The sequence below is a fragment of the Diabrotica virgifera genome, chromosome 5, assembly GCF_917563875.1.
Source record: "Diabrotica virgifera virgifera chromosome 5, PGI_DIABVI_V3a".
In the NCBI taxonomy this organism is placed as follows: Eukaryota; Metazoa; Arthropoda; class Insecta; order Coleoptera; family Chrysomelidae; genus Diabrotica; species Diabrotica virgifera.
Window position 1 is genome coordinate 187,486,084 of NC_065447.1, and position 25,732 is coordinate 187,511,815.

The following is a 25,732-nucleotide window of genomic DNA, read 5'->3' on the forward strand; positions in this document are numbered from 1 at the left end:
CATAAATTATTTTACTTATATTGTGTTTATATGATCTGTAAGTTTCATCGATTCAAAGTGTTTATTTTTGAAAAAATTTGGTTTCAAAATAAAATTTTTAAAAATTTCAATTTTGAAAAATATGCTTTTTTTTCAAAATAACTTAAAAAATGTTAGAGATACCAAAAGTCTCGAAATACAAAAAAAGTCAGATTTACTTTTCTGAATATCATGTATTTTTTTGTTTTTATGTTAGACAAAAATTGATCAAGATTTGGTGTTTCTAAATTTGCATACATTCGTGATCAGTGACTCGTTCAACCCCTTTTAACTACAGCCGTTTCAATAATAAGGACTTTGAACCGATGAAACCTACAGATCATATAAACAATATATACACGAGTCAAGAAACTTGTGAAGTCGTTACGATTAAGTTCATTTAAGATACTAATTAGGGGGTGATTTTCTCGATTTTTTTACCAAAACCAAAAGGGACTAACTTTATTTTGAGCGTAACTTGTTTAATTTTGATGCTAGAAATTTTTTTTTATAAAACAAAAATGAAGCTTTTTTTAAACACTTTAAATTAGTTTAAATGAGTTTTCCCCGAAATGTGCTTCATTTTTGGTTATTTCACGTTAAAATATTCCACTTGGAATTTGACGAATATGAACCTATATTTCATTAGCTATAACTCTGCTTCTACTAAATAAAAAAACGTGATATATTCACTATTTTTTTAAATTTTTTATAGGCTATATTTTTGCTAAGAATGCTTTTTCGACAAAATACTTACAATTTGAGTTATTTGCGAAAAACCGTCTAAAAGCGTAGTTATTTTGTTGAAAAAATGAACATATTCACTGCCAAATAACTCGAAAAGTATTGACTTAGTGAAAAAACACTATAGAGCAAAAGTTACTTTAAATTAGCCAGTTTACCCATTTCCTGACTTTGGACGAATATTTGTTAACCCCCAAGAGGGGGTGAAAACCACCCCCAGGGCAAAAGCACATATCGGCACAATATCACTTTTTTTCTTTGACTTGTTAGCTGTGTGTATGCCAAATTTCATGTCAATTCAAGCGGTTCTTTAAAATTTAAAGGTTTTGCAATATTTTACCGTTAATGAATGGACTATATACATAGTTGCTATAAAATCAACGGTTCCAGAGTTACGGAGGATGAAATGTGGAGATTTTCGATACTTTTTATATTTTTTGGAAAATTTATATTATTACTGATGAAAAAAATTTTCTTTAACATGATTGTGTTTTGTAAATAAAATTTGATATTTCAGAGGCCGATAGTATGTTAGTGATAAGCCCTTGAAGAAACGTCAACCTGATCAGCCAAAGTCATCATCAATTGCCCATAAAATATAAAAAGTATCGAAAACCTCCACATTTCACCCTCCGTAACTCTGGAACCGTTGATTTTATAACAGTTATGTATACGACCTTTATTATTTTAAATTTTATGTAGAACATTTTTGTGTAGAATATTGTTTACGCTAAAGCATAGTTTTAGAAATATTGACGAAAAACTTAAAAAAACTACTAATTTACCGACTTCTCCCCCATCTCCCCCATCTCCCCCCCCCCTAACTGGACGCTCAAAATGGTGTACCTTTTTACTGAACAATATGTGGACCATATATTGTAGAACAATTTGGTGTTGAAGGAAAACTTTTACTTTGGATGTCTAGGTTAGGCCTTTTTTTGGACCAAGTATACTATACTACCTCCGTAACTTTGGAACCGTGCATTTTAGAAGGATTATGCATCGAGCCCTTTTTATTTCAAATTTAATGTAGAACATTTTTTATACAAGGTTGTGTATGCTAAACCGTATAGTTTTAGAAATAATGACGAAAAACCTAAAAAACTCCGATTTTATTTCCGATTTCCGTTAAAACTCCGATAAAATTTACTGATTTCTCCCCCTCTACCCGCCCCCAAAAACCCGACGCTCAAAATGGTGTGACTTTTTTCTGAACATTATGTGGACCATACAAAACAATTTGGTGTTGGAAAATAACTTTCACTTTGGATGTCTGGGTTATGCCATCTTTTGGATCAATTCTGTGGTACTAAGGCAAAACCAGATATATCAAAAATGATCGAGTTTTCGTTTTTGATGACAATATGTACATTGAGCGATGAAGAATATGATGACAAAACCCAACATGGCTAAACGCATCCATGTAACCAGTAGATGATAAAATTGTTTTCCGATATGTCCACTATTACAACACTGCAAACTTTTAAACTCATCTGCTGCAAAATCACTTTTTTTTGACATATCGGGTTTTGCCTTAGCACCACAGAATTGTATCATACTAGAACTAAAATATATAATAAGTCTCTTTATTTCGTTTTGCAGCGCATTATTTAGTATTAGTTCTACTCCTAACTGAATATCGGGACCAAGTTTTCATTGGAATTTATTTCCATTTACTAATTTTCCTAATTTTCCTACTTAAAAATCCTGGACACTGGACTAAATTCAAGCCACTTCCTACATAATACTAGTAGGCAAAAATATTGTGTCTCTCCTCCATTTTTTAAATATTCGGCAGATACAGTGTCGGTTCCTGGGCTTTGTGGATTTATGTTCATGGACAGCTCTAGAGTGTTCTTCGACTGTAGATTCTTCTACTATGGGTTCTGCCGTAGAATACACACATTACTTTCAGCTTCCAGCTGACATGTTCCCAAAATTATGCCTATGAATGATAGACTATAATTATGATTAAAATTAATTTGAAATCTCTGCTTACATAACTGCTGGGCTAATTGAAAACGGATAATGAATTTAGGAACATGGAATATACAGGAAATTGATAAAAAACAGGAACTGATAGTTAAAGATATGGAAAATATAGAAGTGAATATACTATATTTAATATAATATGTTCTCACGGAAACAGAAAAATGCTAAGCAAGGGGACTACATTCATCTATATAGCGAAGTACCGAAAGAGAGACGTGTAGCAGAGAAGTTTCAATTCTTATAAAGAAAAAACTTTATAATTTAAAATATATAACTGACTGGGAACCGATCGATGGAAATCTTATTTAAAAATGAACATCGATAGGATGCAGAAGAAGTTAAGAGTTCAAGAGAAAATAGCAATACTGGTAACTACAGGAAAACACCACTATAATAATTTATTATCAGAAGAAAGAGAGGAATATTATATGGCACCAGAAGAGCACATCGACATACACGATTTACACGAAGGAGCAGAAGTGACCAAAAACATCCTAAGAATCGCCGTAATGTGATTAAAAAAATAAAAGAGCCTGTGGTCCTGAATACGCCGAACTGAACTCCTTATATTATGTGGCACCGAAAAACTAATTCGACTGATTACAAAAATTGTTAATATGTGTATAAATGGATACCCCAATCCGAGCCAATGGAAAGTGGCGTAAATTTCCTCAATGTACAAAAAAGGAAAAGAGAAGATCAATGGAACAGCCGAATTGAATGAAAAATGGGATCTGATAACGTCGAAAGACATTCTAAACGGACTATATCATATTATACATTATAATACATATAATGAAAATTATAAAAAAAAGATTATAATTATTCGAGTAATAGGTATTATAATAATTTCATCATGATCGTTAAGGACGTTAAGATCGATAATATGAAATTATATAAATATGTGTAATGTTTCTTTAAAGGGTGTTTTAAAATAAAAATTATAATAAAAATTTTGTCAAAAGTCTAAACAATCTTTGTCCATTCATAAGCACTAAATTTTCGTTTTCGTACCTGTAATAACATTATTATTTATAATCCTACCGACAGGGTTTCTATATCTGCTGGCTGGCCGCGGGCTAAATTTCGACAACAAGGACAGGCTGTGACGACCGAGAGAGATAACTTTTTGCAAAACTTTGATATTTTTTAAAAAGTTTAAACAAAATAGCTGCTTTGTGTTACACTTTATGTTAAAAACAAAAACAAAATTCGGAAAGTGGAGAAAATTCTCTAGTGACGTATTTAAAAAAAAATTACGTTAATTTTAAACAAAATATTAAAAAAGAATGTGTGTGTACTTTGTACGCACGTAAGAAGTTATACTTCTATTATAATAAAATTTCAACGAAATCAATATACCTACTTAACAGTTACAATATAAAAAATTAACAATAATTACCAAAAATTAACCAAAACTTAACAATGCCAAATATTAAAAAAAGAATGTGTGTGTACTTTGTACGCACGTAAGAAGTTATACTTCTATTATATGATTATATGATTATAAACGAAATTAATATACTTTTTATTTATATTTTATTTCAATATTAAATTAATTTATACTTACTACTTCTCAAACATTTTTATTAAAACAGTGCCAAAAAACACATTAAAAATGCCACAAATGATTTCTGAACATTAATTATCGGAAAAATTTTTAACTAAATACGTATTTTCTGAAAATAAAATTATATAATAAATATACTTACAATCATAAAATGTATAAAAAAAATAAAAAAAATAAAAGTTTCTATTGGGATTCGAACCAACTTACCACGCGGCTGGTATTTGCGTTGTATTGGGATTCACCCGCATTAAAACTTCGCCACAGAGACAGCTTGTCATTATGTGCGAAGATCGTCTAACTAAACAGATTAAACTTTTGACATTTTTAACTTATGAAAATCAAATTATTTTGATTTTGAATTGAAATAATACAACAAAACATAGAGTAAGAAGACAATATATTAGGTGAATATTGATAGAAATTTTGATGGTAATCAAATTATGTAAATAAAAGTATTACATACTACTTATGTATTTTGGTAGGTTCAAGGTAGGTATCGGAGCCCGTATAACGACTAATAAATTTCGCAATCACTTGCGTCGTGCAAAGTGGCTATGTTCAAATATCATAACAAAATTTGATCAACTATTTATAAAACACTTACCAGTGAAAGATTCTTTAGCTTTGAATAAGCGAGATCTGCGGCACTCATACTAGGCACAGTTTGATGAGCTTTCACATTGGCATGCAACAATCATCTCTTCTATGTAAATAAGTCCAAAAGTATAATATGAAAACTATTTAAAAAGGCAGTATAACCATTAACTAACTTTTTGTTTGTTTTTTCTCTTCCTACAAATTTTAAAACGCAACAAGCATACATTATAACCAAACCATGCACAGTCCCACAGCTGTGCCACAGCTGCCATATTGGATAATTTTTGTCATGTCATTTGAACATCCAATCAGAACAAAGTTATAATGCGCATGCGCCCGGTCGCTAGGTTTTCCCATATAAAATTTCACCGTCATTACGCCCGTAAAGAAGTATAACTTCAAAAAAAAAGAAAAGAATATGAATCGTCCGGGAATTGAACCCGCAATTTCGCGATTTCTCGACCTCTGGTCCAATGCTCTACCAACAAGGCCATCAAGGCGCATACTACTGACGTTTCAGATATACATAATTACACATCACGGTGAGAAGTGAAATATAAAAATAGATGTTTTATTATTTTACGCCCAAGGAAGACAAATCCAAAGACACAAAATTATAATATAAAACCTTTTAAACCACCTTTTTCAAATTGCGCAAGTTGTATTATTAATATTATTGTTAATAAATGAAATATAAATATTTTGACGTTTCACAATTTGACAATTCACTTTTAACTGCAGTGCCTTAAACATTTTAAAGCACTAGTGCCTTAAAGTAGCATTTTTAACGATCCTATGGAGTGCTAAAAGTTGTATTTTTAACTCGTTTGTAGAAAAATATATTTAAAAACACTAATATATTCTTTCCACGCCTTTTCTGGACTGATACATACATAAATTAAAACATTTAGTAACCAACTCCATACTGCCTGTGTGCGCATGCGCGCAGATCAATAAAATTTCACCCTCAATGAAATCGCGCCTAAAGAAGTATAACTTCAAAAAAAACATATTATTTAAAGAATTTAATAATTGATAAGCAAATAGTGCTCAAAGTACCTTTCATATAAAAAAAAATATTTATCTCAATATCTGCTACAGTTTTTGTGTTATTTTGTTTAAACTTTTACATTGGAATTTAACTATGCTCAGAATCGTAAGGAACAGCCTTGAGCCCAGCAAATCACTTATATTAAAGGTTTCTGACTTTACAATTCAAAGAGCATTCAATGTCATAAGAGATCAACCCACGTTTGTTCACAATAACCGTAAATTCTATTCCTTTCGAGAACGCCCGTTAAACATAGTCCAAGCTGTATCGTTGCCCCCGTTAGTTAAATTATTCCGATTCGATTTTTTTGTACAAACTTACTCAAAAATAGGTCCTTATAACAAATCCGCAGGGTGTAAGACGGTACTGTGGTCGAAAAATTGTTTAAACTATTTTTTAAAACAAATTCAAAAAAATAATTTCTTCACTTCTTTTTTTAGATTCTTTGGGTCATTCTGGGCAAAAAAGGTTGTTTGTGGTTTTTCTCTAAAATTGTTTGTTGTCCAGTTTGTGCGATTAATTTTTTTTTATTTAGCTAATGCCTCGACAATTAATGGACATTGGCATGGTAGGTACGGTGAATTTTTGCAGTTATGTATCTAGTGTCATGTGTAGTGTGTGTGTTGAGTAAGTGTCTTGTTACTTTGCAAAGTCGACGTCATTGTCTTTGCAAAGAGACTCTAATTATTGTATCCGAACGTCTGCGGTCTCTTCGGGGAGTACCGATCCCACAAGGACAGAAACTATTTTCATTTATTAATTTATAATAAACGAACAATTTCTTACCCTGGTGAGATTTGAACTCACCACCATTCGGACATTTCGATCCAAAGGTAGGCGCTCTTACCAATGAGCCACAGAGGAGGTTGATTTAAAATTTGGAAAGCGTGAAAATAACCATTTTAAGGGCTTAATAATGTAACTCGGTTAAAAATAATTACTATGAAAGTCAGAAGCTGACCAAATCAAAGTCTAAAGCCCCCTCTACAAGATGCTACAGATTTTTTTTATTATAACTAACTATTTATTATTTTATTTTATTACTACGATGCTATTTTTAATTATCAACAATGAATGCTAAGCGTGTATTGAGGCGGTCGTCAATGTGAGTGCGAGTCAGGTGCACCGTTGGATGGCCGGAATGGTGCATCTCTTTCGCACTCACCATTGATGGCCGCCTAATACGCTCTGAGCGCTCATTGTTAATAATTAAAAATAACAGCATAGTAATAAGATAATGACAAAAATTTCTTCAGGGTTTTTATAGGGGCTTTAAACTTTGATATGTTCACTTTATGACTTTCATAGTAATTATTTCTAACCTAGTAATTAAGCCTTGAAAGTTTCGCGTTTTTCAAATTATTTTAAATCGCATATAATAGCCCGATCAGGGAACGCAAAATTTTACGAAAACCTCCAAAAAAATAAAGGAAGGATGAAAATTTGGCAATAGGTAGTTGAAATTGTCTATTATTATATACTAAAAAGTTTACAATTCTACATCCCCTCCATTTTAAAAAAATTGGAAAATGCGGGGTAAAAAATTTTTTCTCTGGGGTGAAAAAATATACGTTCAAAATAAGTCGGAATTGGATAAAACGACTAATTCTAAGTAACTTTTCTTCTATAGAGTTTTTTTACTAAGTCAATACTTTTCGAGTTATTTGCGAGCGAATGTGTTCATTTAGAACCAAAAAAAATGCTTTTGGACGGTTTTTCGGATATAACTCAAAAAGTAAGTATTATAGCGAAAAAAATATTCTTAGTAAAGATATAGCTTATTAAAAATTGAAAAAAAAATGGTGTATGCGTGAAGTCTGCAGATCCAGTAGAAGCAGAGTTGCAGCTAATGAAATGTAGGTTCTTCTTCGTCAAATTCCAAATCGAATATTTCAATGTGAAATAACCAAAAAAACGGAGCACTTTTTGGGAAAAATTCATTACAACTTTTTTAAAGTATTTAAAAAAAGGTTTATTCTTGTTTTTTTAAAAAAACTAACATTAAAAGTAAGTAAGTTATGCTTAAAATATTGTTGGTCCTTTTTATTTTTTGGTAAAAAAATGGCGAAAATCACCCCTTAATTAGCTTCTCAAATAAAATTAATCGTTATCGCTCTACAAGTTACTTTACTTATGTTTTGTTTATATTATCTTTAAGTTTCATTGGTTCAAAGTCCTCAGTTTTGAAAAAAATTGGGTTTAAAATAAACCATTTTTCTTAATTTTGAAAAAAGTCGGAATTGTTTATGGAATTAACTTAAAAACAATTAGGAATACCAAAAATATTAAAGACTAATAAAATGTACGTTTTGCTTTTCTGAATATTTTTGATTTTTTGTTTTTTTGTTAGACAAAAGTTGGTTATGCTATGGCTGTTCAAAATTTGCCTAATCTCTTGATTAGTTACTCGTTCAAGCCATTTTAACTACAGCTTTTTCAAAACTAAGCACTTTGAACTGATGAAACTTACAGATCATATAAATAATACATAGACAAAATAACTTGTGAAGTGGTAATGTTAAAATTTATATGTGATGCTAATTAGGGGGTGATTTTTTTGATTACCAAAAAATAAAAGAGACCAACAATATTTTGAGCGTAATTCACTTACTTTTAATATTACAAGTTTTTTTAAAAAACAAAAATGAACCTTTTTTTAAACACTTTAAAAAAGTTAAAATGAATTTTCCCGTAAAAGTCCTCTGTTTTGGGTTATTTCACATTGAAATATTCGATTTGAAATTTGACGAAGAAGAACCTACATTTAATTAGCTGCAACTCTGCTTCTACTGGGTCTACAGATCCCATGTATACACCATTTTTTTTTCCAATTTTTTATGGGCTATATTTTTTCTAAGATTATTTTTTTCGCTAAAATAATTACTTTTTGAGTTATCTCCGAAAAACCGTCCAAAAACATGTTTTATTTTGTTAAACATGAACATATTCACTCGCAAATAACTCGAAAAGTATTGACTTAGTGAAAAAACTCTATAGAAGAAAAGTTGTTCCGGTCTTATTTTGAATGTATTTTTTTCATCTTCGAGAGGGGGTATTCCCCTCCATTTTTGTAAAATGGAGGGGATGTAGAATTTTAAACTTTTTCTTATATAATAATAGACAATTTCAACTACCTATTCCCAAATTTTCATCCTTCCTGTATTTTTTTTGGGGTCAGATTGTTCTTTGATCGGGCTCTAACTCGACAACAAACAATTTTAGAGAAAAGCCACTAAAACTTTTTTGCCCAGAATGACCCAAAGAATCTAAAACAAAGTGGAAAAATTATTTTTTTTAATTTGCTTAAAAAAACTGTTTAAATAATTTTTCGACCACGGTACCACCTGGCATTGGTTTTGTTATAAGGACCTATTTTTGAGTAAGCTTGTGCAAAGAATCAAATCGGAAAAATTTATCTAACGGGGGCGACGATACACCCTGTACTAACAGGTGTTTCAGGAATTTCAAGGATTAAACACCGATGTGCAAGTATTCATCGACCGATGCACCAGACTTCTTGTTTTGCTTCTGTGATCGTTTTTTTCATGACCTTAAATACAAAATTTGTATGCCAAATGCAAATGCAGTGGAAATAAAATTTTCCGCCGTTTAAGATTTTCGAATAAAACTGGACAATTTATGTCGGAAACTACAAACTTGTAGGCGAATGCCATTTACTGTAAACGAAAGTCGTTGAATTTTATGGTAATCGTTAAAATGTTTCACACTTTTTCGCTAAAAGTAGTTCAATGGGGGATTAATCAAAGAATTCTGTATTCATACTCACGTTTCGATTAGCTCAATAATTGAAAATGTAGGCAATACTAAAATATGAATTTTTCGCTTTACTTCCGAGATTGTCGGATTGTTGGTTCAGCTAGTTATTCTAGAGTAAATTTTCATAAATTGGCGAACAACTAATCTTATAAAATCCAAATAATGACAATCTCATGTGGATGTAGACTGCAATGTGACATGAAGAATGTGGAATGTGGACGAATCTGCAAAAATAAATATTTAAGAAAATCCATCTATCTCTACAGTAATAGTTGTAACAGCACACATTTGTTAAACTGTACCGAAAAATAGTATATTTTTCAACGAGCATGTAATGATTGCTATTACTCACGATGATGAAGTTTGCGACACGAGCCGTAGGCGAGTGTCGTAATTCATCAGAGTGAGTAATAGCCATTACATGCAAGTAGAACCTTTTTTATTTGGCTTAGTAGAAAATATAATTATCAACTACTAACATTATTCAAAATGGAAAGATTTTATTTTTCATAAGAAAACATATTTTATATAACTATGGCAACACTGTTAGGATCGCCCTATTTGAGCTTACGAAACAATGAAACAGACAGTTGACATTAGTGTCATGGAATGGAGGTGGCTTTTAAAAATAAGACATATTTTAAGGCAATTACACGAAAAGGAATGTGTGCTTTCAATACAAATTTATTGTACAATCAACAGTAAGTAAAACAGAATTCATTTATATAAATTTCATATCCGTAAGCCCTTTTACGGAATTAATAGCGATTGCTTTTATTTACCTTTTAATAATGTCAATCTTAAAATGTCAAATGTTGAAATTTAAACGTAAAAAATATACTAACCCATTGTTACAGTTAAAAATCCTTTAAATATTTTTCGAATGTAATTGTTGATATAAATTACAATGACTAGTTTATTAAATAAACAAGTTTAAGTAATTTTATTTGCTAATAGGTATATTAAAAGTGCCATGCACCACTTGAATCTAACTTCAACCCGTGAGTAATGACCCGTGAGTAACTTCAGCCCGTGAGTAATGAACCATTACTCACGGGTAAAGTAATGGGTGTTATTATCTATTCAAAAACGGCGAATAATGAACATATGATTAAACGGTCGTAGAAAAACATCTTTATTGTTTCAAATTTCATCAAATAATTGATTACAGCTTACCTGGGAACCAAACGTTTTCCGTAATTTCAAAAATTTTTAAACCATATTTTCAAAAAAAAACGACAATAAATGGTCTGTTAAAACATGCTTAATTTTTAAATTATCAGATACATATTTAATTTTGAAATTGAACACTCCGGAGATTTACTGTAACTGATTTTACTGATGTTTCAGTTCACTCATAGTATGTAATATATTAGACTTTACTCCATATTTTCCCAGAATTCGTCCACTCCAAATCAAATTTGAAATCTACCCACTGTGGATGAGTTCTGACACAAACTAATGTGATCACTGATCACTCGCTTTGGCCACGGAGCAAAGCGATGCAAAAGTGCCCTCTTACTGATGTCAAGGCGAATGGATTTTAATTCAGTCATATTCATATAAGGAGGAAATTTTTAAGGGAGGTAACAGCTACACTAAGCATACTTGAAATATTTTTGGATATCTGGCTGCTAGCTCGAGAGAACTTGATGTGGTCGCTTTCATTAAAGTGAAAACTGCAGGGGCAACATTCGCAGAAAGGCTCACCTGTGACAAAACAGGTGTGACAAACCAGCCGTTTTTATGAGTTATTTAGTTCTGCTTATCTTAGTTCGGACAGTAACTGCCTGTAGTCAGTTTTGTCACTACTCCAAAAGCTTCACTCCAATAGTTTCGTTCAGGATTATCCAGGTGTATAGCTTATGGCCAATATAACGACGTTTTGCAAGCCTAAATGAGTAGAATTATATTAAACGTCTGTCACTTTCATTTCGTTCACCCAAACCAATAACTCAAACTGGTAACATGAGTGACTTTAATTAGTCTATTTGTAGGTTTAATCATTTAGGTCAAACTACTTAACCTAAATTTCTTTTTTACAAAAGTCTCTTGGAAATGTTACAGAATTCATCATAACAGATAACAAATCACACCCGTCCACAGAAAATTACGTATATAATTTACAATAGTGGATCACTTCTCGCAAACATTGTTACTTTCAAATTCCACGTACTTGCGCGCATGGAAACATAAATCAGTCTTTAATGCTCCAAGCGGTACTTGAAGCTGTCACAGCAATTGTTTTTCACGAGACTTCATGCGGAAAATTTTATGTGGAAAATAGAAAGCTTTTTAATTTCGCTTCCGGTGCATACTGTAAAAGCTCGGTAGTGATTGATTCAAGCTACGCGCGTTGTTTCTAAGTATATAGACGAGTCTGAAACTCTACCCTTTATGCCTTATTTGGATATCTTTTACTGATTTGCACTTTCAGAAGACCGTAATGGATGAACTTAGTTAGAAGTTAAAATTGGCAAGCGTTATTACTTTTTGATAGTTTTATTACGCTTAAACTCTCTAGTAAAATATAATTTATAGGGGAGTGCATATAGATTTTCACTTCGGAAAAAATCAAACAAGATAGAACCTTTGGAATTTCATTAAGAAATAGTTAATAAACAACAGATCAAAAAGTTCTACTCGAGAAGTGGGTGCTTAATTTTTTATTAAACAATTGAACTACGAAGTTTGATGTTTTTTTAATTAATTCCGACAATCTAAATATTAGAACAAAACCGACTTGACCATTGAAAAATTCAGAAAATTTTACAAAAAAAAAACTTATATAAAGAATTTTCTAAAACTAAATCTGTATCTTCTATAATTTTTTATTTATAACGCTAAAGTCACCCTTCTCACAAACATTGGCGCACTGTAAACTAGCGTACGGCGAAGTGCATGGTTAAGTTATTTTAATGTAATTCTTTAACTAATGGATAAGATGAAATTTTACAAATTGATCCTAAAAGAAGAATAATTAAGCTATCTTATGGTTATAACAAACAGAAATAAAATTTATGGGAATAAGTACGGTGGGGGCGGAAAATGAGCCTTTCATGAATTTTGTTTAAAAATTATTTAAAAATGTTTAACTAATATAATTTTTCTTATATAACCCTCAATTTTGCACAACTTACCTTTCAGGCATTGTACTAAATGACGTTTCATTCAAAAAACATCTAAAAAATTTAATTCAAATGATATGACGTCTTAAAAAATATAATTTTTGAAATCTTCGTAGTTTTATAGAATTACCACCATTTTAAGACGGTATTACTCAAGTTTGAACATATCTATTACAGTGTTATAAGTGTTTTTTAAAGCTTAGGATGTAATTTTTAAAATGCACTAAACTATTTTACTTTAGAAATGAAATATACTATTTCTTTTTGAGAAAATTAAGAAAGATAACAAAAATGTAATACAAAAACCGAAAATTACCAGCTAAAAAAATGTTTATACAGGGTGTCCAGAAACTCTACAGACAAACGAAGACAGGAGATTCTTCAGATAATTTTAAGACAATTTAGCTCAATTCGCCTAGTCCGAAAATGCTTCCCAAGGGAGCTAGAGCTCTTTGAAGATGACTTCTTGTAATTAGTTTTTCTTAAATACCTCCAGAACGCGTCAATTTAGAAAAACAAAAATCGGTAAGTATATTTATCTTCCAGAGATAGATCGATTCCATCCATTGCCAATTTCCAGTACCGATCATAGGCATCCGTTTTGGGTAGGGCAACGGTTATTTTATCACATAACTTTTTTGTCTTTAATTTTTAAGCATTTTTGACAATGGATTATTAAATTGTGAAGTGTTCTAGTACTATAAGGTACTCTTAGTTTAAGTCCGTAGGACACACGGTTTTCTAGAAAAATCGAATAGAAAATTTTTCGTTTTTTGAATTTAAATAAAAATTGAAAAAATGTTTAAAAAAAACGGTGTATTTCATCAACTTAAATCAAGAGTAACTTTTAGTACTGAAATACTTCATAAGTTAATAGAGTCAAAAATGCTTAACAATTAAAGACAAAAATGTTATGCGATAAAATAACCGTTGACCTACCCAAAACGGACGCATATGACCCGTACTAGAAATTCGCAGTTAATGAAATCGATTCATCTCTGAAATATAAATAAACGTGCCAGTTTTCACATTTCTGAAATTTTTTTTGAAATTCAAAAAAAGAAAAAAATTTCAAATCGATTTTTCTAGTAAACGGTGTATACTATTGACCTACAAGAAGAGTACCTTTTAGTTGTAGAATATCTAACAATTTAATAATACAGAGTCAAAAATGCTTAAAAATTAAAGACAAAAAAGTTATGTGATAAAATAAGCGTTGCCCTACCCAAAACGGACGCCTATGATCAGTACTGGAAATTTGCAATGGATGGAATCGATTTATCTCTGGAAGATAAATATACGTACCGATTTTCGTTTTTCTCAATACAAGCATTCTGTAGTTATTTAAGAAAAACTACTTACAAGACGCCATCTTCAAAGAGCTCTAGCTCCTTTAGGAAGCATTTTCGGACTAGGTGAATTGGGTTAAAATATCTTAAAATTATCTGAGGAATCTCCTGTCTTCGTTTGTCGGTAGAGTTTCTGGACACCCTGTATAAAGTGATCAAAACTTTTTTCTGTAAAACTTACCTAAATTACATTTAATAATAAACTTCAACAATAATAAATGTTCAGCAAAAAATTTTTTTTAGCTCTTATACAGGATGTCTGCGTAACTTGGAACCTATTGATAACTTTTTTATTATCAGTTTTACGAAAAAGTTATTCTTTATAAAATACTCTGCATCGTATATAATCTAAGAGGCAATCATCAAATATCAAATTTAATGAATTTTTATACGAGGTATGTCAAAGAATATGAATTTCACTCAAGAGTAAAGTATCGTTAAATGTCACAATATCGAAAATTGTTATTAAGAAAAGCTGTTTGGAATTAAAAAATTTGTTAACACTTACATCCTTCTAATTAAAATATTGTGAATAATAAAGGCACTTAACTCTTAAGAAAAATTCATATTTTATAAATACCTCGTATAAAATTAAAAAAGTTTAATATCTGATGGTTGTATCTTAGATTTTAGACCAGGGAGAGCATTTTATGAAGAATAACCTTTTTTTTTGTAAAAGTGATAATAAAATAGTTATCAAGATTGTAATAAAATGATGATGAGTATCCGTAGTTTGAGAAAAAATTGAACAAACTTTTTCGATTATATATATATTTAAATATAGTTTTTAATTTCAAACAACTTTTCATAATAGCATTTTTTGTTATTCTGAAATATAAAGGTACTTTACTCTTTAACGAAATTCATATTTTTGACATAACTCGTATAAAATTGATAAAATTTGATATCTAATGGTTAAGTTTTAGATTTTTGAGTATCCAGAGCATTTTATGAAGAATAACTTTTTTTCGTTAAATTTATAATAAAAAAGTTTTCCATGTGGTTCCTAGCTACGCTACATACTCTATAAGAGCTTCTGTATAAGAATTTTCAAATTGCAGAGAGTAGAACTTTTTCCGCGAGTAGAACTTTTTACTTTAAAATGTATATAAACTAACAAAAAAAGTTTGCAAAAGAAACAATGCATATTTTCGTTCTAATTGCACTCCCCTATTATTGATAAACTGAAACCTACGTTTGAATTTTGATTAAAAATTACAATATAATTTACATATCGCACCTACGCTCAAAGAGTGACATAAGTCAAAAAAACAAAGTATCGAGAAAACGACGCGACGTTTAACGTTTGTCCAACATTTTCGGGTTTAATTCAAAAACTATTAAAATTAGAATAATAACTACTTTTGTCAGTTAGAATGATTTTTGAAACTCTATAAAAAGCGTATTAGGTATATTAAAAATATTTAAAAAAATAAATTTTTTTTTGAGTTGTGACACTTTTTTTCTTTTTCCTGCTTCCTTAACCCGGCACCTACCACGTGGGGTGCTACCAGCACCCCATAACACATTTTTATCAAATATTTGGTATTTCAAGTTTGGTAACCGAGCTGTGCGTCATAGTAGCTTTCTATAATATTATATAGCATTGATGTGTTAGTGTTTGAAGTGGTTATTTAGTGTCATTTTGAACTTATAGCTCTAAACTCGAATTGGGGTGTCATCATCTGGCACTTTAAGTTTTAAATTTTTGTTGTATTTTTGATAAACAGGTCAAATTTACATTTTTTATTCAAATAACTGATTTAAATTATTAATATAGACCCTATACTCACTTAATCTTAATTTGTTTAGATATTTTACTTGACTTCATTTATTATGGCTTGGTACTTGCCAATTTGCTTATAACACCTTTTTCATTTTATTTTTCAACTTTTATAACATATTAGTGGCTAATAAGTTAATAAAACATGTTTATTTTTATTCTTGTGTTACTCAACACATTATTTTGTTTTTTAAACAAGTAGATCACAGAAAATTGTTAAGGGGTGCTGTGAGCACCCCACGTGGCAGTTGGCGCCTTGCAAAGCCACGTGGCAGGTGCCGGGTTAACCTTTCAGTGCTAACGTGAAGTATTTTGACATAAGTGCTAACGTCCGTCTCTGGGACCGTATGTTTTTACATGCCCTAGTACTGTAAATTTTACAAATTTTTTAAATTTAATTACTTCAAGGGTTTTATTAAATACTTTTTTATTTAAAATAAATGCAGTTTTATTTAAAAATTATATTTATAAACATTTATTTGGACAAAAATAATTCGTTAACAAAAACAAGCAACTATTCTAAAAAGTGAGAAAAAAAACCCGAAAATCTTAATTTAAACAAAAAATTTGCTGAGTTATTTTTAAACTAAAGATGAAATTATCCACTTATAATAACCATACTTAAGCAATTCTAATAATACGATGTAACTTTACACTTAAAAAAAGTCAATCTTTTTCTGAACATTCTACACATATACCCTTTATGTTCTAAGCACATAAATTTATTACATAAGTAACAACTGTACTTTGTTTTTCGACTTTTCGTAGTTCATTTCTATTTCTAAAAAGTAAAAAAAAAATAATAATTTATTCACTAAAAATACAACGCTAAAAGTTACAATCCTTACCTTTAGCACAGCCGCAAAAGCTAACATCCGTCTCTGAGACCGAAATCTTGTGTAACAAACGAACTATACCTCGTCCAATTTACTTACCGTTGCACGTCATCCGCGCCATAGCCTGTGACACGATTCCAACACGAAATATTTAGGCGGTGGCTGTGTTCTTTTTTAGAATCAAAATGATTCTAAAGGGGAACACACCTACCGCCTAGATATTTCGTGTTGGTATCGTGTCACAGGCTATGGCGCGGATGACGTGCAACGGTAAGTAAATTGGAAGAGGTATATGTATCTACGTTCAACAATATTTTAATACTATCAACGGTTAGGTAAAATATGAAGCTATTGAATGACCTAGCCCGAATATCGAAATAGATCGTTAATTATCGGTATGAATAGGTTAGCTCCGTCTATGAGACCATGCGTTAGCACTGAAAGGTTAATAGGCTCGCGCCTGTTCCATCTTCGGATGTCTCCTCATCAGATATCCAGGTTGTCACTCCTTCTCTTCCTTTGCCTTCCTATACTCCTTCGGCCGTTTGGTGATCTACCTCGTGCTATCTTTACCAGTCTTCCTTCTCCCATTCTCCTTATATGGCTATGCCATTAGTTTTTCTTTTCAGTGTCCAGTCATATATTCTCTATATTACAGCTGTGCAGGACGCTTCACCAGTGGTAAAAGGACCTGGTGAATATCTCTTGTCCTTCACAAAAGAAGGGAACCAGCTTCTATAGGGGTTGATATAATTAGACTCTGATCTTCTTTGTCGAGTCGAAGCAGGGTCTAGATCGGTGTTGAAATGATTCAAATACGTATGGGATAATTATTTTATTTAACACAATCACTATTATTTACAAGTACTATACAATAGAATTGTTATTTACTTTACTACAACAAAACACATAAAACATACATACATGTGCTAAGTACATAGAACTGACAGTACATTGAATCGCGATTTAAGAGTCAAGTATTTGATTAAAAGAGTGAAAGAAATAATTCGCGTGAAAAACCGAGTAATGATAATGAGAAAATGCGAGTCGTGAAGTGAGAATGTAATCATTCGAGAGAAATTCTGAGTATATTTAAAAACGCATCTAGCCTTCAGGGTGGCTAAGAAGTTACTGAGAGACTGAAATACTGAAGACCGACTAAACATAAGTATTTCTCTTTCCTTCGGGTTCAAAGCAAAAACTCATTTATCAAAGTCCTAAGCGTGTCTAATTTACGTTTCAGAAAAAACAGAAGCTTTAGATTTGTCCGGCAGGGACAAAGCTCCTTATTGATTCTAGGAAACATAAATCTGAACAGAGAGACAGTTTAATCACACATGGTTAAGTTAACGATATAGGAATTGTTCCTAATTTCGACGGAAATCCTGGGAAACAGAATGTATCTTAAACTTGAATGTTTTCATAGTGCAAGAGTCCTTGTATCGACGGCCACCCTCGAGAAGCAATGTTTTCTCGGAATAAGTTAATTTGTACGCTACAAAGGGCAGATGGGTTCGTTTTGAAATAATCAAGTAATCATGATTCTTATATAAGTAGAAATGATAATTAGCTTTATGTTAGAAAATCGAACAACAGCTTTCCCTGAGGCCTGTGCTAGGTTGTCTATCCCATAAAGATTTTCCTGTGATATCTCGGACTATTTTCATTTCACACGTTTCCATCAGTATTTTTGTCCTTGTGGAGTCAGGTCTTGTTTCCGCAGTGTAAGTCATAATTGACCTAACTACTGTCCTATTGATCTTGGCCTTTGTTTTTGTCCGTAAATGTGTGTTACGCCTGATAATGTGTTTAAGACATCCTGCTATTCTGTTGGCTTTGTTTACTTGTTGGGCAACTTCGGCTTCTGTGTCTCCATAACTGTGCATTAGCACTCCCAGTCTGATACTTCTTTCTTGCTGGATTATTTTGCTGTCCACCTCCAGCTTGAATCTTTCTGAAACTTTAGAGAGTACTATACTTTTTGTTTTATTTGGTAATATTATCATGTTGAACTTTTTGCTGTTATACTAAATTGATATAAATGTCTCTGAAGGTCATCTTCACTCTCTGCAATAAGTATGGCATCATCTGCATAGCATAGTATAGAGATAATTGCTTTACCCATTCTGTACCCTATATTCAGGTTTTTGACTTTATAAATAATTTCATTCATGATGAAGTTAAACAGCAGCGGGCTCAATGAGTCTCCTTGACGTATGCCCCTTTCTACTGGTATCGGCTGTGTTAGTTTGTTATTGATAATGGCCTGCAAGTTATTCCTGTTGTATATGCTATCGATAGTATCTTGATAATATCTGATGGTATATTTCGTTTATATAACAGGTGAATTACGTTATTTAGCTGTACACGGTCAAATGCTTTTGTAGATCTATGAAGCAACAGTAAGCCGGGACGTTGTATTCTAGTGATTTTTCCATGACTTGTCTGACGACCAAAACTGCATCGTTACAGGATCGTCCGGATCTAAAGCCTTGTTGTTCATCTGCTATATCTATTTCGTAAGAATGAAAACTGTCAGATCTGTTCACAAATATAAAAGGAGAAGTGTAATGTTCTGGAGAGGAATTCTGATTCGTAATAAAACTCCTTTAATTTTCATCCAATCGACTTTAACTGCTCACAGGTATGTTGGTAACCTGTAGTTAGGCTTTGGAGGGGTGCAACAGGAGAAAATTTAATTTTCGTGCATGATAATAGACCTCCACATACTATTAGAGTGACTAGAGATATCATTGCAGCAGAAGGTATCCCTTATTTGGAGTGGCCTGCTTGCTCAGCCGAGCTTAGCCTTATAGAGTATTTGTGAGATATGCTTAAAAGAAAAATTAGAGCTCTCCGGGATAATCCACAAAACACCGCACGGCTAGTATGGTGTATTCCACGAATATACGACTGTTTTGGATTATCGCGACAACGAATATTTTAGTGTGCAACATAAGAAGGATGAAAGTATTTTGCTCTAAATTACTCCAATAAACAACAATATAATTTGCAATTTAGTTTTGTTCTTCATATTTTGCACAGTAAAATATTCGTTGTCGCGATAATCCAACGAGGGTCGTATATTCGTGGAATGGGGTATACAAGCTGCTCTTGAAGAATGGAGCAACCTACCACAAAAAAATGTTGATATAATTATAATTAGGAGCATTGAATGAATCCTCCTAATTGAATTATAATTCAATTAGGAGCATATCCACGCAAACTAAAGCTTGCATAAATATTAGAGGTGATAACACTGAGTACCAAAAAAAAACAAAAAAAAATTAAGCATTATTCGTTTTCCATTGAAATTTTGTATACTATTGACTTCAAAACAATTAGTTTCAATTTGTTTTTTAAATACTTTGTTGTTTTATTGTTATGCATTTGTTATTAACTTGCTTTAAAATAAATATTGTTTGACTTCGTGTGTTCGTTTTTTTAAATTCGCACGAAATAATAAGAAATATCAGATGATTCCACATACATTTGGTTGTGTGTAGGTACCTGTAACTCAGTCACGCAGCTTTTAATCGAATTGAAAATGTAGGATCTCGTTTAGTTGATATTAAGCGATGCAGTTAATATTAATATGTACATATATTCCGTCCGCTATAACTTTTCCCATGCGGTACGATTCATTTTCAATCAAATTAAGTCAAAACATAAATTGAAACGAACGTCGATGTGTATATACATTTTGTATACCATGGACGTATAAACACAGATGGACTCAGTTATTTACATAAAATTTTGAAGCCAAAATTATTTTAATAGGTCACAATCTAAGTACCTTCACATGTTGTCACGTATTTTTATTAGAATTTCTTATTCGCGTATGGTTGAAAATGTTACTCTTTATTTTATACTCTAGAGATGCTATCAAACTAAAATAATAATTTTTCAGTTATATTAATTTACATATTGAATTGTGATTAAAATATCAAGTGTTCATATCATTGAATAATAATGGTATAATATATATCAACCAATCATTGAATATGTAGAAGCACTGAAACTATTTATAAATGGCAACAGTGTTTACATTTCTGTCTACAAACGTCCATGTCAAATATATTTATGTTTGTTTACTTTTTAACCTAATTGAGGAAGAGTTGTTTTTCGCTATTTTGGCTTTATTTTGAGTGATATTTTGTGAAAAGTGAAATAAACATTCATAATAATGGTGCTACAGTGTTGCATTTGCAAAAAAACTAAACATTTATATCCGGATCTTTCATTTCATTTGTAAGTACTGTTTATTTATATTATAAAAGCATGAGGAAGTCTGTTTACATTTTTAAAATATGTCTTTCATAGGCGTACCATTGGGTCTTTAATATTAATGTATTGAACAAGATATTAGTTCATTAAATTGTTTTAGATATTTTTAAATTGTAAGTAGAGATCATCTGATTTAAAAAGATCTGTTTAGTAACTGTTTAATTTGATATTTCTCATGAATTCAAATAAATTAGTGAAATGAATGAAAAATCATTTATTTTTCTATGTAGGTTTCCAAATAATATTGACCATCGAACTATTTGGATAGCAAATTTAGGATCAAACATAAAGATTTCAAAATATTCCAGGATCTGTTCTACCCACTTCAGATTAGAAGATTTTGAAATTAAACCAAGTGGCAAAAATTTTTTGAGAATTGGTGCTATTCCAGTTTCGGAAGTTGATTCAGAATTAGAGTTAAGGTAAACATAACAATAATATCAATCTAAAAGTAATAAGTTGATTTTAAAATTTCATATCATTATTGCAAAACTTTAAACAAAAGTAATAGGTACATACTGCTTTTCAGATCAGAAACCAGAAGTAAGAGATTATTTGTAGATATATCAGTAGATAATGAATCACATCTTAATTTTAAGTACAATATGAATGCTCCAGGTCCTTCATCGACAAAAAGGTAAATTGAGGGATATACATTTTTGTATAATCATTATTTTGTATATGTAAAATCATTATGAACGTTTAAGTTGTATACACTGCGTCCATAAAGTAACACATAAATTCATTATTTCGTAAACCGGCGACTTCAAGGAAAGATTCTGAAACTGGTCGATTTTTATTTTTAACTTACGATTTTTGTGCATATATCATACTAGTGACGTCATCCATCTGGGCGTGATGACGTAATCGATGATTTTTTAAAATGAGAATAGGGTCATGTGATAGCTCATTTGAAAGGGTATTTAATTCTCCATTTATTATTATCAACATTAAAACAATCATTTATACATGGTGTCCATATTGTTTTTTGTAAGTTAAATTAATTGACACAAAAAGATGTCAAAAAAAAATTGACACAAAAAATCGACTTACTTCGGGATTTTTTCTTAAAGTCGCCGCTTTACGAAAATAATGAATTTATGCATTACTTTGTGGGCGCACTGTATAATATATGTAATGCATATTTTAAGGTCTAAGATCATACTTGATAGACAAGCTTCAAATAATTCATCATCTGATACATCTTCAGTTGAGAATTTTGAGATTGACATTGATCCTAAAAGTCGTTCGCTTAAGAGGTAAGTTGTAAATATATTATTATTCATTAAATTATTCTCAACTTTATATGAGTGATTCCATTTCAAATCACTAAATTTTGCATCAAATAAACTTTTAGATCTCCGATTTGTCTAAAAATTGGTATATAGAATCTGTGGAATGTAAAAATAAAATATTTAAGGTCGAATTGTCTTCTTTTTCTTTCAAACTGTTATTTTAAGCGATTCTACAGTGATTTGGTATTTATTTGAACAAATTTGCATTTTGTATCGTAAAGTATAAATGGAAAAATAATATTTTCATAGAAGGGACTCAAAAATGTCATTACAGTGGAACCTCGATAAGTCGGATTAATCGGGACTGCGGCGGATCCGGGTTATCCGGAGAATAGGGTAAAAATTAATAAAATACATATAAATAATAAACAAATAATATACAAACAATTGCAAAAACATGAAATACATATGCACAGTACATCTAAATCACGTACAGTTGTATACGGTATTATTTATTTCTTGGTAAAAAAACTCAGTCAAAGTTAAAATTGTTGTTTTGTCCGATGAAAACCGGTCCGGGTTAGCCGGACTTCCGGGTTATCGGAGGCCGACTTATCGGGGTTCCACTGTGTATGGCATTATAAGAAGTTATTTTGATTCAAACGAAGTTTTTGATCAAATATTATAGTGTAGAAAACGTTTGTAGAAAAATACCGGTTTTTACATTTTACTCCATTCCGAAAATACATCATATTCGATTTGGCTGAAAATTTGCTCACATATAGCCAAAACATAGGACTTTAAGTGGTTGGATTTGAATTATTCTACAATACTAAAAAAGTTACATGCAATATCATAGTCAAAAATATAGGCGTCTACTGTAAGTACAATGAACTCGACAAAAATCGACCTCACGACAAAAATTGTTAAGAAGAAATTGTAATAATAATTGTAAATACGATTTATTTGGAATAATTTCAGTTCCTACCATTTTTATCGAAAAGTTTAAAATGGCGGAGATATTGAGCAAAAACGGTTCTCCTTTAAAATCAAGATGGCGGCCAACGTGATATTATTGCATGCAACTTTTTCTGTATTGTAATATTATTCAAATCCTTTTAACCACTTAAAGTCCTGTGTTGTGGCTATCTGTGGGCAAATTTTCAGTCAAATCGAATATGATGTATTTTGGGAATGGAGGAATATGTACAGCCGGTTCCTAAAAAAACTGATACGACTCTTAGTAAGATTTGATCATGTTGAGCAGTGTATTTGATTGATCTGACATTATATTGATTATGACAGACAAATAATAAAATAAACAAACAACAAACAACTGATTCATGAAAAAACTAATAAGTATTTTAGAAAAATTTAAAAGCAGGATGAAAGATTACATTATTACCGAGGGCGGAAAGCCCCTTAGAATAAACAAGCAGTTTCTATTGAGTGAAATATTTGAAATTAAATATCACACTTTTTTATTTTCAGCCCTGTAACTTATTAAAATAAATATTATAGAAGTTTTCAGGGACTTTCAGCCCTCGGTAATAATGTAGTCTTTCATTCTGAGTTTAAATTTTTCAAAAATATTTATTAGTTTTCTCAGGATTCGAAAAAAAATGAATAAAATTAAAATACATTGAGAATTTTGACATGCGTCACAATTTTGCATTAACTCAATGTAAAGTTTTAAACTGTTGAATTCCAGCTTCCCTAATTATTTGACATCAAAAGACATTAGAAACTATTTGTAGATGATTGAAATCTGTATTGAAAACAACTGTTAAAATTGTTCTACGTAATTAAACATATTCCAAAATTTTGTAAAAATGTAATACATTTCAGTTTTCAGCCCAAACTTAGGCCACACACAATGCGATAATGTTCACATTTTTGAACTGTCAATATTTTTATTTTATCATCTATTGTTTAAAAACAATACAGTTGATAAGATACCCTCAGTTGCGGAGAAAGTATTAATAATAAAGATTAATAATAAAGTCTAATAACCGTGGAACAGAATAAGCTATCTGACAAATTTTAAGATTTGGCAGTGACATTGACAGTATGTAAATATTAAGTATTTATCCTTCAAAATACACTGCTCAATTTTCTACAAAATACGCGTCAAGAGTCGTATCAGTTTTTTTTGGAACCAGGTGTATAAAATTAGATCAAAAAGTGTTTTGAATCAAAATAACCTGTTATAATTCCTTGTAATGACATTTCTGAGTCCCTTCTATTAAAATATTATTTTTCCATTGATAGTTTACGATATAAAATGCAAATTTGTTTAAATAAACACCAAATATCTGTAAAATCGCATAAAATAACATTTAAAAAAAGAAGAAGAAGACTTTTTGACATTAAATGTCTTATTTTTACGTCCCGCAGAAGTTATTACATTAAGTTTCAGGTTTCAAACAAATAATTGGATATCCAAAAGTTTTTGCCTGAGTGATTTGACATGGAATGTACCATAAAATATGAATTTTCATTTATAATAATAATGATTTATTAATGCATTGTTTCATTGTACTTTTAGAAAAAATATTGAGGTAGAAGATCACCAATCGGATTCATCAAATACCGTAACTGTATCCGACTTATCTAATACCATCAGTGCATCAGACATTTCACCAGAAAAATCTTTTAGCACAATGTCAGCTTCCGAGACTGAGCAATTTCAAGCTAACAGTGATATTCCTAGCTCCACAGTACAAGAAAAAAACAACTTTCCGAATATATTGTCAAAGAAAATGTTAGCTATAAAAAATTGTTCTTTATTATTATTCATTATTACACTTTATTTTGTCATTATTTTCAGGAAAAATAGTTCAGTTGAGGAAATGTCTAATAGTGATTTTTCTACACCCATAACAAGAAAAAAATTCCAAATTTTGAAAAACACTGTTGTGTGTCAAAAAAGGAAGATACAAACCTTACAGCAATCAGTACGGAGGTTGAAATCTAGGGTTACATCTTTAAATAAGTTATTGAAACAAAAATCATGCTTGCAAGAAAATTGTGAAACCCCAATGAAAGTGAGTATTATTTATAATTTTGTATGGCTATCCAATACTAACTAACTACATAACTGTCTTTCTTCTTCTTCTTCGTCTAGCTATTTACGTCCACATCTGAACATAAGCCTTTGAAGACTTGCTTTCCATTTTTTTTATTGTACACTACTTGTAGCCAATTTTTCCCGGCAGTCCGTTTCAGATCATCTGCCTCTCGGTCTTTTGTGTTGGTATGGTCTCCAAGTGAGAATTGTTCTGTGCCATTTGTTTAGATCGCTCCTAGCTACATGTCCAGCGTATTCCCATTTCAATTTTAATGATTTTTGTATCACATCGGTG